At 41.1% G+C, this 15,733-nt stretch overlaps 1 protein-coding gene across 1 annotated transcript in view; it reads right to left on the reverse strand.

The window, feature by feature from the left end:
* The window catches only part of UST (uronyl-2-sulfotransferase), a 203,694-nt gene that overhangs the window by 13,249 nt on the left and 174,712 nt on the right, over positions 1 to 15,733 (reverse strand). The window lies entirely within an intron of this gene.

The following is a 15,733-nucleotide window of genomic DNA, read 5'->3' on the forward strand; positions in this document are numbered from 1 at the left end:
GACAGAGTCTTGCTCTGTCATCCAGGCTGGAGTGCAGTGGCGCTACCTCTACTTACTGCAAGCTCTGCCTCCCGGGTTCACACCACTCTCCTGCCTCAGCCTCCAAGTAGCTGGGACGACAGGCATCCGCCACCACGCCTGGTACATTTTTTTGTATTTTTAGTAGAGACGGGGTTTCACCACATTAGCTAGGATGGTCTTGATCTCCTGAACTCCTGATCCGCCCGCCTCAGCCTCCCAAAGTGCTGGGATTACAGGTGTGAGCCACCGCACCCGGTCCCAAAGAGGCTTTTTATACTGAGAGTGATCAGGACAAAAGTGATACCCCATTGATCTTTGTATTTCCACAGCTCAGCACCTGGGGAAACACAGTGCTTCTCTCTACAGTCTTCTTGAGGGAACAAAAGAAACCATCAGAAGGATGAGGGTGCCGTCAGATTCGAGGAAGGCTTGGCTGTGTCTGTGAGATGGAGACAGACAGCTGGGCACAAAGGCAGTATCTGAAGGAGCTTCACAGAAATTCCCAAGAGACCCACAAATGCTGGGTCCTTAGCAAGAAGCAGTCTACCCTCCCATCTGGCTGGGGTCTGTACACTTCAGTGTTTAACTCTGTGGTTTGGTTGCCTTTTGGGACCAATAGTGCTGGCAAGGCACATTTTTCTGCCTCTCTACTTTAATCCATCAATACTTTTTGGCAAAAAGAAGCTGTGGCTTCAGGATGTTTTTCATATTTTTTTAAGAAGCTTTTTCTTATTACCTTTAGGGATTGGTCAAATAATCCCCTTAGTTATTTTCATGATAATTACCGAAAATTTCCTCAAAATAGGCACTGGTTTTGAGCTATGAAATGTTCAGAAGAGGGAAAACAAAGTAAAAAAACAACCTTTAACCCTTCTATTTAAAGAACACAATAGAGATTGTTTTTTCTTTATACACATGTCCAATCAGCCATAGAGGCAGGCCACAGGGGGACGGACTTCCAGGCTCTGCGCTGTCCCTGGGGAAGGAGTGGCAGGGACCCTACAGAGAAGTTACGGTCCTGAGTGGAGATTCTTCTTACAGCTGGCCCCAATGACATAAAAATCTGTAGTTGGCCACCCAGTGGTGGCAGAGAATAAAACGTGGCATGAGGCCAGGAGGGGGCTGCTTTCTGTATGGTTAAAACTTTACAAATAGTGGCCGCAACAGTGCAACTTCTCAGGCAACTCCTGTGGAGAAGCACATGCCTCTCATTTTCGTAGGGCTCTGTGGATTAATGCGCTTTCACATCGCCCCTCACTACCTTGCTCAATCTTCCCAGCAACCCCTTTTACTTACAGATACCAAGGGTCCCAGAGGTCACAAGACCGGCTCAAGGCTGTACGGCCAGGACGTTTCAGTCCGAGGACTGGAAGGTGGGCTTTCTGATTCTCAACCTTGCACCTTTTTGCTACACCACAGGCTGTTAATTTCCAAATTGAGTGGAAATCTATAACCACCCACTTCTCCTTGCCCTGTGTGTATTCTGGCATTCAGGGAATCTGTTGAAAAGAAGGGCTTGAGTGTTCTAAGATGAGGGGAATGCTTTGGTAAGTCTGGGAGGATCTGGTGAAAAACTTGCAAGCCAGCAAAAATGTTTTCACACTAAGAGGGACTGTGTCTTTTTCATTTTTAGTTCCCCAGTGTCCAGCTCCATGCCTGGCACCTAACCACCCTCCATAAATGTTTGTTGATTTGAAACCTGTATTTTAAATCCATCTGCAAGACTGGATTAACCCAAAGGGCAACTTTCAGTGCTGACTATGCATACTTCGTTTTTTAGCTACATTCCTTCCTTAGTTGAGGGTCCTTCCTGAGCAAACTTTCCATTTCTGGAAATCGAATTTCTGGACGGTAGGCTGATAGAGAAGGTTTGGATCACAGGTTGCTCTGGAGAGGTAGTGGTGCTTGCTTTTCTTAGCCACTCTGTTGAAGAACACTATGTTATGGTGACAGAACGCTTGCAAATACTTAGCCAAGCTTAAGACATGCCATGATAAGGAAGGTTCACCACAAACACAAATAGCTATGGAGAAGCCACCACCTTGCAGCTCATGAATTTGTGCTGGGTGTGTTATTTACCCCAGCCATTAACTAAAGATTCAAACACTGTTGGGTAAAAAGACATTTATGTGTGTGACCTGACTTTGATGTATGAATGCTGGTCAGTTACTTAACTTGCCATCACTTTTGGTACTTTTTAATGATGCTTCTCTATTAGCAAAATGAAAGTGTTTTATTTAGAAGGAAAACATTCATTCAATCACATTCATTTGGCCTATGTGCCAAGGACTTTGCTTGTGAACTGCGGCTCTTTGGTCAGTCTTGAACACTTCCTGGTGGAAGAACTTAGCCCAGGCTTTCAGGAGTATCCACAGAAAGCTGGTGTCCCAGTGAAAAGGCTGCAGGGGAAAAGTTCTACTGGGACCTTGGAAACATCTCTGCCCGGCACCAGGCACACCCATCTGCATGGAATGCATATGTCAGTGGACTGCACACAGATTCTGGTTTGCCAACTCAGGGGCTCCTCCCAATGCCCTGCCAAACAAACACTGGGGACTTAACTTCTGGATGTGATGATAAATATCATTCGCCAGTAACCTGTCTGCATGCAAGACTGGGCAGTGACAAGCACGATGTGCTTACTGCCCAAGATTTTGCTTTGATTTTGTTTTACTGCCCAAGATCTGAACATTTTTGCAAACATAGCAGCTTCTACCTCTGCTGCATTGACATTATGTTTGGACTGGTTCATAATCTTCAGTACTCCTAAAAGTCCCTTTAATGTAAATAAAAAGGAAATCAGACCTGTTCCTGGGAGTCTCCCTTCCCACCTCTCTTCATCTGTCAAACATGCATAATGGAAAAACCATGTAGCCCTGGCTCTGGGCCAGAATAAACAATCTGGAAATACTCTATAAACCTAGCTGCTGCACCGGAGGACAGAGGCCTCGCTTTATGACCTCTGAGATGGTTAACCACATGCAAAATAACAAAAGCTCACCACCAACTTGCAGTGTATTTTGATGCTGGGCTGGCTCTGGCATTCCTTTCCTTGATCCGAGTGTGTGCACACTCTGCGCTGACCAGAGCCCTCTTCCCGTAACAATCTGCACTTGTTTTAACCTGGTCCAGCAGAGATTATGCACACCAAATGAATGCTAGTTTAATAATAACCAAAAGACGTGCCAAAGTTTACCACCAAAAAAAAAAAAAAAAAAAAGGCATGGTCAAAAGACGCATCAACTCTACAGCTCCAGGGGCGCTGAGGGGTGATCAACTGAGAGGCCTTGCTGTTTCAAGAAGCACGCTGTCTAAGAAACTGACTCACTCATATCATGTTAGATTACAGCCAGAGATTTCCAGCACATGGGGATAAAGCACACTTTCTCAGGCAACAGGTGTGCTGAGAGTCACAGTCAAGTGGAGCACTCGGCAGTGGGAGAGGAAGTACCGTCGGTGTACTCCCCAGGGTTGGCAAACGCCTGCCACCTCCATTCCCATACAGCCCTGCACCACGCTGGCCGCTCCCAAAACTGTGTGAACATGATGCTTGTCACAGATAGAGTAAACTCATTTCCTGAATTATAGGGGAGGCCACACAGTTCAAAGAGATGAAATACAACTGCAGGGCCGCCGGACTCCCTAGGGCTGCCTCCAACGGAAATGAATGTGTGTCACTGCGGCTCACAGCGATATGCTCTGGGCTGGCCGGGCCAGCGCTGCATTTGCCACTCAGATATGATCGATGGCATGTTAAGACCACCTTCCTGGTCATGTGGCCATTAAGGGAGAAAAGAACAAAAAGCACTTCATGGCTGCCTTGGTGCTGAGGGTTGATAACGTAAACAGAAAACTTTTGGGGTGTTTTGCAGCCTTTTATTCAGATCTAGAAATATAAATAATTAAGAATAACTTGAGATCAGTTGGACTTTCAAGAGAATCTTTGATCTATGTAGTCAAGTAAAAGTTCATGATTTACTTTTTTGTTTTAAACAAATGCAGAAACCGCCAGGTTCCTTTGATGAAAGAGAATGAAGGGTTTCTAATGCACACACTTTGCTTAGATTTTTGAAAGCAGGAACACAGTCAAAGGAACCAGGAAGAGAAAGTATTAGCCTGTGGGTCCCTGAGGGCTCACCAAGACCAGGGCACTGGGCCCCTGTGGAATGGAAATCAGCCCAGAGGAGGAATGCAGTTCCTAACCCCATGGAATTGGAGATGAGGGCAGCTCGTTGGACGGGCTTCTAGGTTATTGCCTGGGGGATCCAACTTCACACTACTTATGTCAGAATCTGCTGAAATTGCTAGAGGGGGTGGGCGGTGGTGATAGTTATTTTCTTGCCTGGATTATTTTTGCTTAGTCATCAGTGCTGTACTGAGCACCTACTAAGCTCAATGCTTGATTCCAGGAAATAAGAGAAATAAAATAAAATAAAAGCTAAAAACACAGGCTCTTTCTTCCAGAAGGAGTAAACAATAAAGGGAGAAGCGAATGTGCAATCCTTCCAACAACTTCCTGGGCAATCTGGAGATCTGTTTCACTGTGGATGGGAAGGATACTCCTCACAGTGGGGCATCACAGGAGGGAGAAGAAAGGGGGATCACAAGGGGGTGGCGTTGATGGCCGCAGATGTCCACCTTTCATGTCCTTCTCCAGGGCCAGGTGAACACCTTGCCGGACAAACTTAATGTGCAACAAATCACCGGAAGAGCCTGACACTTGCAGAGGTTTCGGTTCTGAGTTGCTGATAGCATCCCAGCTTCTGTTGATGTGGGAGTCTTCCAACCTCACCCTCAGATCCTAACGCCTAGATTTGAACATGTCAGGGCTAGAGGAGATGGCCAAGCTCAACTCCTCCTGGGCCTGACACACACGCTGGGGGTAACGAGTCCTGGGGCAGCTTCGGTTCCCTCCACAACTGCCCCCTGAAGTCAGCGGCTCTGGCTTCCTAACGCCCTGCTGCCTGGATTTACCAGATGAAGGGCAAGTTGCTCTGTTTCTTTTCTCCCCAAGTTCGGCATCATGGCCCAGACCATTAAAAAGCTGACATACTTGTTTGAAAGTATATGCTACGGTAAATACACGTATGTGTTTTCCTCAGCACAGTTTTTACCATTAAAATACTGGCTTATATATGAGGATGGCAATAAAAGAAGGATTTATTTTCACAACAACAATTGAACCAAATATTTCTGTTTAAAAATATCTACTTCTAAAAAAAAAAACTTATTGGAAGAATTACTATGTCTTTATCAACAAAATGTATCTCTTAAAATATACCTTTAATTTGATTAATGTGGTTTTTTTTTGAGAAATGTGTTTTTATTACTTTTGTTACTTTATTTGAAATCGTATTATGAAGGCCAGAACCAATGACTGATAAGGATATCCTGATCAAACAGGTTTTTCATCTGGATAAAGAAGATCAAGAGAAAAGCTAATGCAGCAGTTCTAAATTCTTTTGGTATCTGACAATTTCACAAGCTCTGCTTTTGCTTTATGGACAGGATTCTTTTTCTCTACTCCTCATAGTCTGTATGGCATTTGCAGGCCTAGGTTACTTCTCTTTCTCCCTCTCTTACACACACACACACACACACACTCCTCCTTTGACAGGGAGGAGGCCCTCTCCTGAAATCACACTTCATTACCTACATCTAGCCCTGATGATGTCAAAGCCAACTGCTGACACCCGTCACTCTGGGCACTCCACAGAGGGTGATATGGCCACAGGACAGTTTCTTGTCTCATTTTTTCATGTTGGTCTATTTTTTTTTTCTCCAGGATTTCGTATAGATCAAGCTACCTATCGAGATCCACAAAGGATCATCAGAAAGCCCTAGGGCAGTTTACAAGCTTTGAGCTTTAAACCTTAGTTCTCAGAGAAAAATAATTTACAACGTAAACATTTATTTTTCTGGTTGTGATGTACACATATAAACATACCGTATACATGATGTACAGATATACGTATATACTTACCTATATGTACATAGACACATATGCAAATACATAGTAAAGTTTTTAGGAAACTTAGGAAAACAAGAGTATAAAATAACTTTTAATCAAGCCACAGTTATTACTGTAGTAGTACATTTCCTTCTAGTCTTTTTCTTATTTATGCCTATTCATTGTAAAACACATCTGTGCCATATTGTTTATGTAGTTTTATCATCTTTAAAACTTAACTAACTATGACCATTTCTCCTATATCTTTAATTATTACCAATTACATTTTGCAATATGTTTTTACATGCTCCATTTTATAGATGCCTTAAAGGTCATATAACCATCTGCTACTCTTAGATGACTGGGTTTTCTGTTTCTATGACTCTCAATAATATGAAATGCACATCCTTGTTCACAAGTGATCATGTGCCTTTTTGCTTGTTTCCCTAAGATCAATGGCAGCTTTAGATAATGAGCAGTAAATTTTCCTCTTACAGCTAAGGACTTCAATTATGCCAACTCTAAGATACCACTTATCTTCTATTGTCAGAGATCCTGAAATTTTAAGACATTTATTTTATTGTTACATGAAATCAATCTATCACCTACCTTGCTAAAGTTTCAAAATGCACAGGGCCTTTTGAAAATCCTGCATCTCTTGACTGTGAGAATGTAAAGGAGTACAGCATGCCCTTAATATGGGAGTATGGTTGCTCGTAAAACATTTAGTGCACCAGAAGTTCTTAGTAACTTACACCACATGATGACTATAATCACAATGATGAAATCTTTTCTCATTTTTTGATTCTATGAACTGGGTACTCAGATCGGGCTATCACGGAACTTAGTATTTTTACAGTTAATTCAAAATGCATTTTCTTTAACAGAATATATCTTATCACATTTTTTGTTTTAACATTATATTTGTCACAGTCATCAGCCTCGATGAGTGAACCAATGGTGAGTCTCAAGAGCCAACAACCTGGATGTTCTCTCTGGAATGTTAAACATGGGGGAATTTTGATAAACCCTTGAAGGGCTGTGAATGAAGTAGCTGTTCATGGAGACTGAACGTGTAGATAAGTGAGATATTTAACCTTCTGCCCAGGCATTAAGAGTTAGGTTAATAGGAGGTGCTACTCAAAATAACCATTCCCAAGTCAGGAAAGTGTGAAATGAAGTTCCAAGGATGCTGTCAATTCCACTGGGAGAGTTTGCAATGTTACTTTAAAATTAAATGTACTTTATCTGGGCAACCTGTAGCCCACTGGTAGTACTTGGTCTTAGGGGAATGCAAATTGACAGCCCTACCTCTTCCTTCTCTCCCTGTTAAAAATCAGATTTGCAACTTCACACTAAATAAGATAGTGTGAATATCTAAAAACATCCCAATTGCTTAATCAGGCAAAACCCTAAACAAAAATGAGATGAAACTGCAACCTTCCCATTTGTATGGGAGGTCCATTTGTTTTGGAAAGTTTGAAATTGACAAGCTAATGTCAGTAGACACCAGGACCATGTGAGGGAAAAATCCCTGGGTATCATGGCTATGACTTTAAAAAGCAGGGGTAGGCCGGGTGCGGTGGCTCATGCCTGTAATCCCAGCACTTTGAGAGGCCGAGGCGGTGGATCAGTTGAGGTCGGGAATTTGAGACCAGCTTGGCCAACACGGCAAAACCTCGTCTCCACTAAAAATATAAAAATTAGCCGGGCAAGGTGGTGCATGCCTGTAATCCCAGCCACTCAGGTGGCTGAGGCATGAGAACTGCTTGAACCCAGCCGGGAGGCATAGGTTGCAGTGAGCCGAGTTCACGCCACCGCACTCCAGCGACATAGCGAGACTCCTTCCCCGCCCCCCCCCAAAAAAAAAAGAAAAGAAAAGGAGGAGGGTTAAATGTTTGATACGGATAATGATATACTATACAAATGTTACAGACATATTAAAACTTGCAAATGCAATTTGGGAAAAAAATTAAACCATTTTAATTAAGCTCTTTCATTCTTCTGACATATGAAAGAAGAAAAAGAGAAGAGCACTGACATGCATTAGGTTTTAGGTCAACAACAGGTTATAAATGAAGGTAGTTGTGATGACTTCTTGAGCTGAACTTTCATGGCCAATGGCTGTGAGAAACTGCAGAAGCTCGTGATGTCAGATGGAAGAGAAGGGACTGATTGCCAGGTTAGATTTTTGATGCAGCACAAGCATGAAATTGTGGTACAATGCACCGGCCATTAGCCACCAGCCTTCCCCTTTGATAAGACATGGGTGGGAGTGACTAAGGGGAAATGAAAAAGAAACAATCAACCAATGCTAGAAAGGCCATTACGTGACTTAGAAGCAGGTAACAAAGAGGTGCTGGTGTTACCAAGAAACGTGCCCATAGGTATCATTAGGTTCCGTTAGGATTGGTTCACTGTGGAAACAGCATTAGAGACAGGTGGCGGAGGGGACAGGAGAAACGGGTAACTTGAATGACATTCAAAGCATTCTTTAAAAGTGTGTTCAAAGGATGGAAAATCAAAGATGTTTGAAAGAGAAAAGTCAACAAATGGAAAAGCTGTAACCCATTACATTTTAGTTTAGTTTTATTGGGGCATGAAATGAACTTTCATGATGTTCTAAAAACAACAACTTAACTGCATAAAACTGAACAAGTGAATTGGCATTAAATTCATACCATATTTTTTAAAATCTCTTTTTGATATAATAATAGTAACTGGTTAGTTAGGTCATAGTCCTCTTCCTCAAATCATGCACAGTTAAAGAAATATTTCTAAAAATTTCTAATTGCTCCTACATTCTAGCAAAACTATACATCGACATGCTGGTTGATTTATGACTTTCTAGTAACCTTTACTCTCAAATGGCTTCTACCAAATTATTTATTTACTTGGTCTATGCTGAGGTAACCTCCTGGCTGGGCTGACTGCCGTCCTTTCAGCTCAGAGTGTAAAGGATTGAGTCCCCTCACTAAGACGTTTCTTGAGTTCCTGTGAGAGCTGTGGGTTCTCATGAGTCTCAGGTTCAATTTTGAAATGTCTCTCTTTTGGATTGCTTGAGCCTGGGATGTCTAGGCTGCAGTGAGCTGTGATTGCACCACTGCACTCCACTCTGGGAAACAGAGGGAGACCTTGTCCAAAACAAACAACAAACAAACACCCAAAACAAACAAAAACTGTCTCTCCTTCCTCACCATTTCTCTTTGGAGAAAAGAGAAAATCTTTGACAATTTCTGACCCACTGAAAAATGTGAAGTGGCAAAGTTCCATACCTTTGCCAAAGGCTTCTAATTTCAAGCCTTCTTCAGGTCCACGGCGCTGCTTCACCTCACTCTTGTCTTTCCTGCCCAGTTTCCTCTCTTAGATTACAAACTTAATCAACTAAATGCCCCCCACCAATAGCAGAGTTTTTATAAGATCTGTATCAAGTCATTAGTTTTCCCATTAAGCATCGGTGTTCCCCCAGCCCCAGCATGTACGATGCACACAGAATCTGGAATCACAGGAGACTGCTGAGACAATGCTAGGTGTCTGACACCTTTTAACTATAAGTGCGAGATGATGTTGTTGAACATGAAAGGCTGTGGAACATGCAACCAGGAATCAGCATGTCCTCATTGAAAACTTTTACACCATTTCTACCAAAAAAGATTAAATTCTAATTGAATGTTACTTAACTCACTCATCACTTCCTGAGTTTTACGTGCAACAATAAAATGAAGGCCTACTGGTTACTGGCTGCCTAGAAGGGAAAGCAAGTGAAAGCTCTTTGGCTCTTCTTTGGGTAGATGTAATTCTACCCCACCCCTATCCCTTTGTGAACATTTACAAAACCCTCTGGCGTGCAAGTATTTTTCTTTCCTTCCTTCTCCATTTTTTTCCCACGAGGTCCAAAGTCCCAGGGAGGGAGCTGCTGGGCATGGGGGGATGAGGTGAGAACAGGGTAGGGAACCACACCTGCTCTCCAATTGTGCTGGTGTCTTGGACAGGGGTGACAGATGGTGGACTTGTGCCAATGTTTCTAGCTTCTGTGACCAACTGTCCAGAAAGGCACTAGATATGAGCCCCAATTCTTGTACTTTTTGGCTGAGAGAATGCTTTGAAGCCTTTTCAACCATCATGCTTCTGTGCATTCCCTGAGGTATTTAGATCCCGTGCTTCGATAACTGAGTGGTTGCAATTGAGCACATAATTCCTTATATCCACTTAGAATGTTTATGAGATAATTAGTTCTCAATTTCATCCAGCATCATCAGTTCACCTCCTGATCAGATAGATACATGAGTGGCTATTTTTTCTGAAGTATGGCAAACATAGTTGAAATCGGTCGACATTAGGTTATACCTCATAGAGCATATAGTAAATAATTGTCATAGAAAAAACACACAACACATAAGTTTGGGTTTATAGACATAAAGAGGAACATAGAAGACAGGGAAAAATATGACCCTGAACATGAGCATGGAATGTTTTCAAACTTATTGATATTCACAGTCTTTATTCATAGCATCTTGATAGTATTCATGAGCAACAAAGGGCTTTGTGGAAACATCTGAAGGTCAATAATTCTTTTTAACAGACTAACAAGACCAAATTACTATTAAATTGATTTCAGCAGTTGATAACCATACTTATTTCTGGTAGACTACATATTTCAATAAACAACTTTAAAAACGAATGTCACTGAATGTCAATTCACTATAAATTTAACAGTGAATATGTCATAAAATATTTTTATATCTAAACAACTAAAATAATAATAGGACCCTAAAAAGACTTTTAAAACGTGTTCATTAATCAAGTTTTGTTCTATATGATAAATCATGTACTCTAAGAATTTTTGAAACTCCAGTAGATACTTGCTGTAACTAAACTGGAAAGGGTTCCCATTTTTGCTTTGCTATTTTAGAAAAATAAGCAGTTTTCCCTGGATTGTTTGCTTTCTTAAATTCCATTCCCCGATTCATTAAAACTCTTATGAAAACCAAAGTTGTTGACATGACTGAAACAAATGGCTTTACTGTTAACCAGATTGAGTCTTTGCAAGCACTTTATTACAGCAATTTTAGTAATTCCAACTAGTAAAGTCTTTCCCCCTACAAAAAAACAAAACAAAGTAACATATCTAGAATATCAATGAACATTACCTCAACAGAACAACTAAGCTTTCCAGAAACACTGGGTTCTTGAGAATTCAGCAGAATAAAATTTCATAGAATCCTACATTTTATTAGCTACCCCATCATGGGGTAATCATGTTTTGGATTTTGTGAGAGAGAGAGAGAGAGAGAGAGAAAGAGTGGATCAGTTAAGAGCTTAAGAGCACGGCGTTGCAAGTCCCCTGGGCCTGGGTTGAGTGTTCATGCTGCTAACGACCAGCTCAGTGACATAGAAGCGTTATGAATCATCTCTAAGTTGGCAGTTTCCTTATCTGTAAAACGGGCATAATATCTTCCTCACAGGGTTGTTCTTAGGATTAAATGAAACAGTACATCTAAAGGACTTAACAAGATTCCTGGGACACAAGAAGCTCCCAATGAGTGTTAAATATAATAACAACAACTATTAATATTATGACTGTTATCCTCAAAATATATTCCCTTGAAACATCAGTATTCTGCCACTGAAATAGAAAAATGCTAATCTCTCCAAATGAAACAATTAATTTCAATTTAGTTGAAACTTAAAGTGTTAATGATACTTCATGAAATTACAGACATCAAGACTTTGAGATACTCCGCTCCTATAAAATTTTAAGGTCTGGTGGTACAGTGAAAGTAAAGATTCATATCCCTTACAGTATACATGTGCATTTATAGATCAACCTTCCCCACCTATAATTCATTAGCTGCATAAAATTCCAAAGCACTTCTTGATCATGAGTACTGTATAATCTATAATTATTTAATTCTGTAAAAATGTCAAAAATATATTTTGGATGTTTCATATATTTTCCCCTCCCTAATAGAGTTCCATTTGGGTGGTACTATCTCTTTTCTATTCATTTTTTATCCTCTACTATATCTTCTTGCCTGTATTAGGCAAATAATAAGCATTCAAAAATCATTCGTGACTGCAGCATCTGAAACACTTTAATAAAAAAGGAAGAAAATAAAGTTTTGTGAGACACCCCTCATTGTCACTGCAATAGCTGGATGGTCTAGGGCAAAGAGAAAATGCAATGAGATACAAAGTGGAGATACAAAGGAGAAACCATAGCCCTGCTGAGATCAGGAACTGTACCATTCAATCCTCTGCTCAACTTCCTGGGCAATGTAGTTTAGGCAAAACCAATTCAGGCTTGCTTTCTTATGGAATGACATGCTATTTAAGTCATGGAATGTACAGAGGATCCACTTAAATCTTGCATCAAAAGACCCAATGATGCCCCTGAATTGGTGTTAGAAAAATCAGGCCCATTTGCATGCCCGTCACTTCTTTGTTTTGGCCCTTCCACTTTTTCCAGAATGCTAGCCACCACTTGGCAGAGGTGCCCAAGGGGTTCAGAGGGCCTGCCTGACTTTCTAGGTCATATCTGGTCAGCTGCATCTTTCACTGGGATGACCAGTGTGTGGCTGTAAGCTGTTGTGGAATTCTCTTCTCTTGAGCATAGATGTTTCTCCATCGATATGGCTGTGAAATTGAGATTGTGATGACTATTAAATGAGACTTCTTGGCTGCTGAGTCCCAGCTCATGGAATCCATGCATGGAGGCTTCTGGAGGATGCTGGTCTGTGGCCCTCACTCTTAACATTATTCCTCAACTCCAGCATCTTTCCCTGGGTTGCCTGATCTGTCTCTAGACTGAAGCCACCTGATGTTCCCAGAGCTTGGACTGCTTGTGCCTTCTGCCCAGCTGCCATCCCTGCCTAGATAACCACCTGCCCGGCAGTTCCCCTGGCTCTGGCTCCACAACTAGCCTTGGCATGTGGGCCTTTACAACACTTTCAACAAAGGAAAGAATTAGGAAGAAATGCTAAAATAGTCAGTCACACCATAGTCCAAATCAAATGGAAGAAAAGGCACACCAATTCATCTCCACATCCCTTATTCTGACATCTTCTGACTCTCAGTATTTTTGTACAATTCATGATTTATTTTCTAAAAACTCAGAATCAATTTATATTTATCAGGGGTATGATGGTTTTGGCTAATATGTATCCCAAAGAAAAGTCCAAAGATTTATTTTTGTCACTTCATTTTGGAGGATAAAGTATATTGAAGAACATACTTCACTGAAAAATATCATGCCTAAACTTCACTCCTGAATAATGCTGGTGTTTACCTCTCAGCAAGGATCCTTGTCAGTCACTAGGAAAAACAAATAGGCAAATGTCATTTTAACATTCCTTTAGGATTGTGGTGTGGAATGCAAGGGAGGTTGACTAGAGTTTGGAGTATCCACACCTACCAAACATAAATCAATGGCTTCAAGATATCACAGCATGAAGACTTTATTAGGTGCCATCTGTAATCACTCAATGAAAAACAAATAAAGGATGAATATTTAAACCTCAGTTCTTGATATGAAAATAGCTGCCTAGTTCCCATCCGATTTGCTAAACCATCGTTATAATATTTAATCTTACTACTACAGTGACTTGTGAGGAGGAGGGTGTGTCAGCTACTGCAGAGTTAAGACAATGTGTTCTCAGATTCAGGACAGTTATGCTGCAATGGAAAAGATCTATGAGCTACCTTCTTGTAATTCAATTATTTTAAATATCTGCATTCAGGCCTGGAAAGTCAAGTCCTGCCCTTAATGGTGTTTATACCATAGTTCATACAGTAGATAAAATGTCAAGATTATTAAAGAGTTAAGTACAGTTATAGAATTTTAGTATTTGAGGGTTAGAAATCTACACACATTTTATAGCTTCTATATACAAGAAAGGGGTGTGTGTGTGAGAGACAAGGTGAGTTTTTTTTTTTGAGACGGAGTCTTGCTCTGTCGCCCAGGCTGGAGTGCAGTGGCACCATCTCGGCTCACTGCAAGCTCCGCCTCCCAGGTTCATGCCATTCTCCTGCCTCAGCCTCCCAAATTGCTGGGACCACAGGCACTGGCTATGACGCCCGGCTAATTTTTTGTATTTTTAGTAGAGACGGGGTTTCACCGTGTTAGCCAGGATGGTCTCGATCTCCTGACCTCGTGATCCGCCCACCTCAGCCTCCCAAAGTGCTAGGAATACAGGCGTGAGCCCGGCCGAGACAAGGTGAGTTTTTAAAAAACTACTGGCTAGAATTTGCCAGGTGAACTGATGAAATCCAAAGGACAGCTGCCAAAAAGAAGTCAGAAGTCTTAGAGAGAGGGGCTGGTAAAGTCACAAAAAGTGGAACCCAGGATTTCGTGTGCACACAACTGTGCTGCCCCTCGAGAATGATGTTCTTCACTGGCCCCATTTTCATCAGTGTTGCTGCTCGTGCAGGAAAGAACAGGAAAGAGAGAGGGATAAAAATTCTGTGTGCTCCTAGCAATTCCACAGTGAGCCAGTGGGCTTCCCTTCTGCTACCACATAATTTTTATCTGAACATTCAATTATTTTCCTAAAATACATGCTTTTCCCACAATTTAAAATGCTACATGCTTACTATCTAACAGTTGGGAAATGAAGAAAATAAATTACTAATAATCCCGCCACCCAGATATGACCAACAACATCAACATTCTGAGCATTTCAACGTAACCATTTCCTGTGCTCACATAGTTTTTCTAGTAAAACGGGTGTCATATTGTAAATACGATTTGCTATCCTGTTCTCCTTTACTTCGTGTCACATCATATTTCAAGCAATCAGCTATGTCATTTAACTGTTTTTGACATATCAAAATGTATTTAGTTATTCTCTTATTTTTACAGTTGTCTTTTTGCTGTGCAATGGTAAACTATCCTGTGAGGAACATCCTTATAACAGTTTTTAGGTACCTGTATGATTTTTTTTTCTAGCAACTGAAATGGGTCAAAGGTTGTGAACATTATTTTCTCACCAAGGAATCAAGGAATCATTTTCATTTAATAAACACATCAATTGTAATATACAATTTGATGAGTTTTGACAGCTATATATGCCTATGCCCCTACTACCACAATCAAGATACAGGATTTTTTAAATCAGTTCTGCAGCTATGGTCATTTTGAAGGCTTTTAAGATGCATCACTAACTTGCTCTTTACCCCAGGGGGTACCAATGTGCTCTTCCTCCAGGAGTCTCCTGAGGTGCCATTTCTCTTCGTCCTCATCACTGGGGACTCTATGACTACTCAGTGTTTGTCCATATAACAGGCAATAACAATTTCACAGAAAAAATGGTCTTATTTTAATATGCACTTCCTAGATGATGAATGTGGTTGGGCTTATTTTTTAGTGTATTTGTGGCAAACTGTACTTCTCTTTCTCCATTGTTTTCTGTTAGTGATTTTCTTATGGATTTGTAAAAAATGCTTCATGTTTTAATAAAATATAATCACATTAAATCTTATCATTGTTGCAAATATTTTGCCAACTTAAGAATGTTTTAAACATGCTTAAAGTTTGAATTAAACATAGTTATTCTCTACTCTCTCTCTTTTTCTTTTTTATTGAGACAGAGTCTCACTCTATTGCCTAGGCTGGAATGTAGTTGGCCCCATCTCGGCTCACTACAACCTTTGTGTCCCAGGTTCAAGCAATTCTCCTGCCTCAGCCTCCTGAGTAGCTGGGATTACAGGCACCGGCCACCACGCCCAGCTAATTTTTGTATTTTTTAGTATAGATGGGGTTTT

Source organism: Mandrillus leucophaeus, unplaced genomic scaffold (assembly GCF_000951045.1).
Source record: "Mandrillus leucophaeus isolate KB7577 unplaced genomic scaffold, Mleu.le_1.0 Scaffold731, whole genome shotgun sequence".
Taxonomy (NCBI): Eukaryota; Metazoa; Chordata; class Mammalia; order Primates; family Cercopithecidae; genus Mandrillus; species Mandrillus leucophaeus.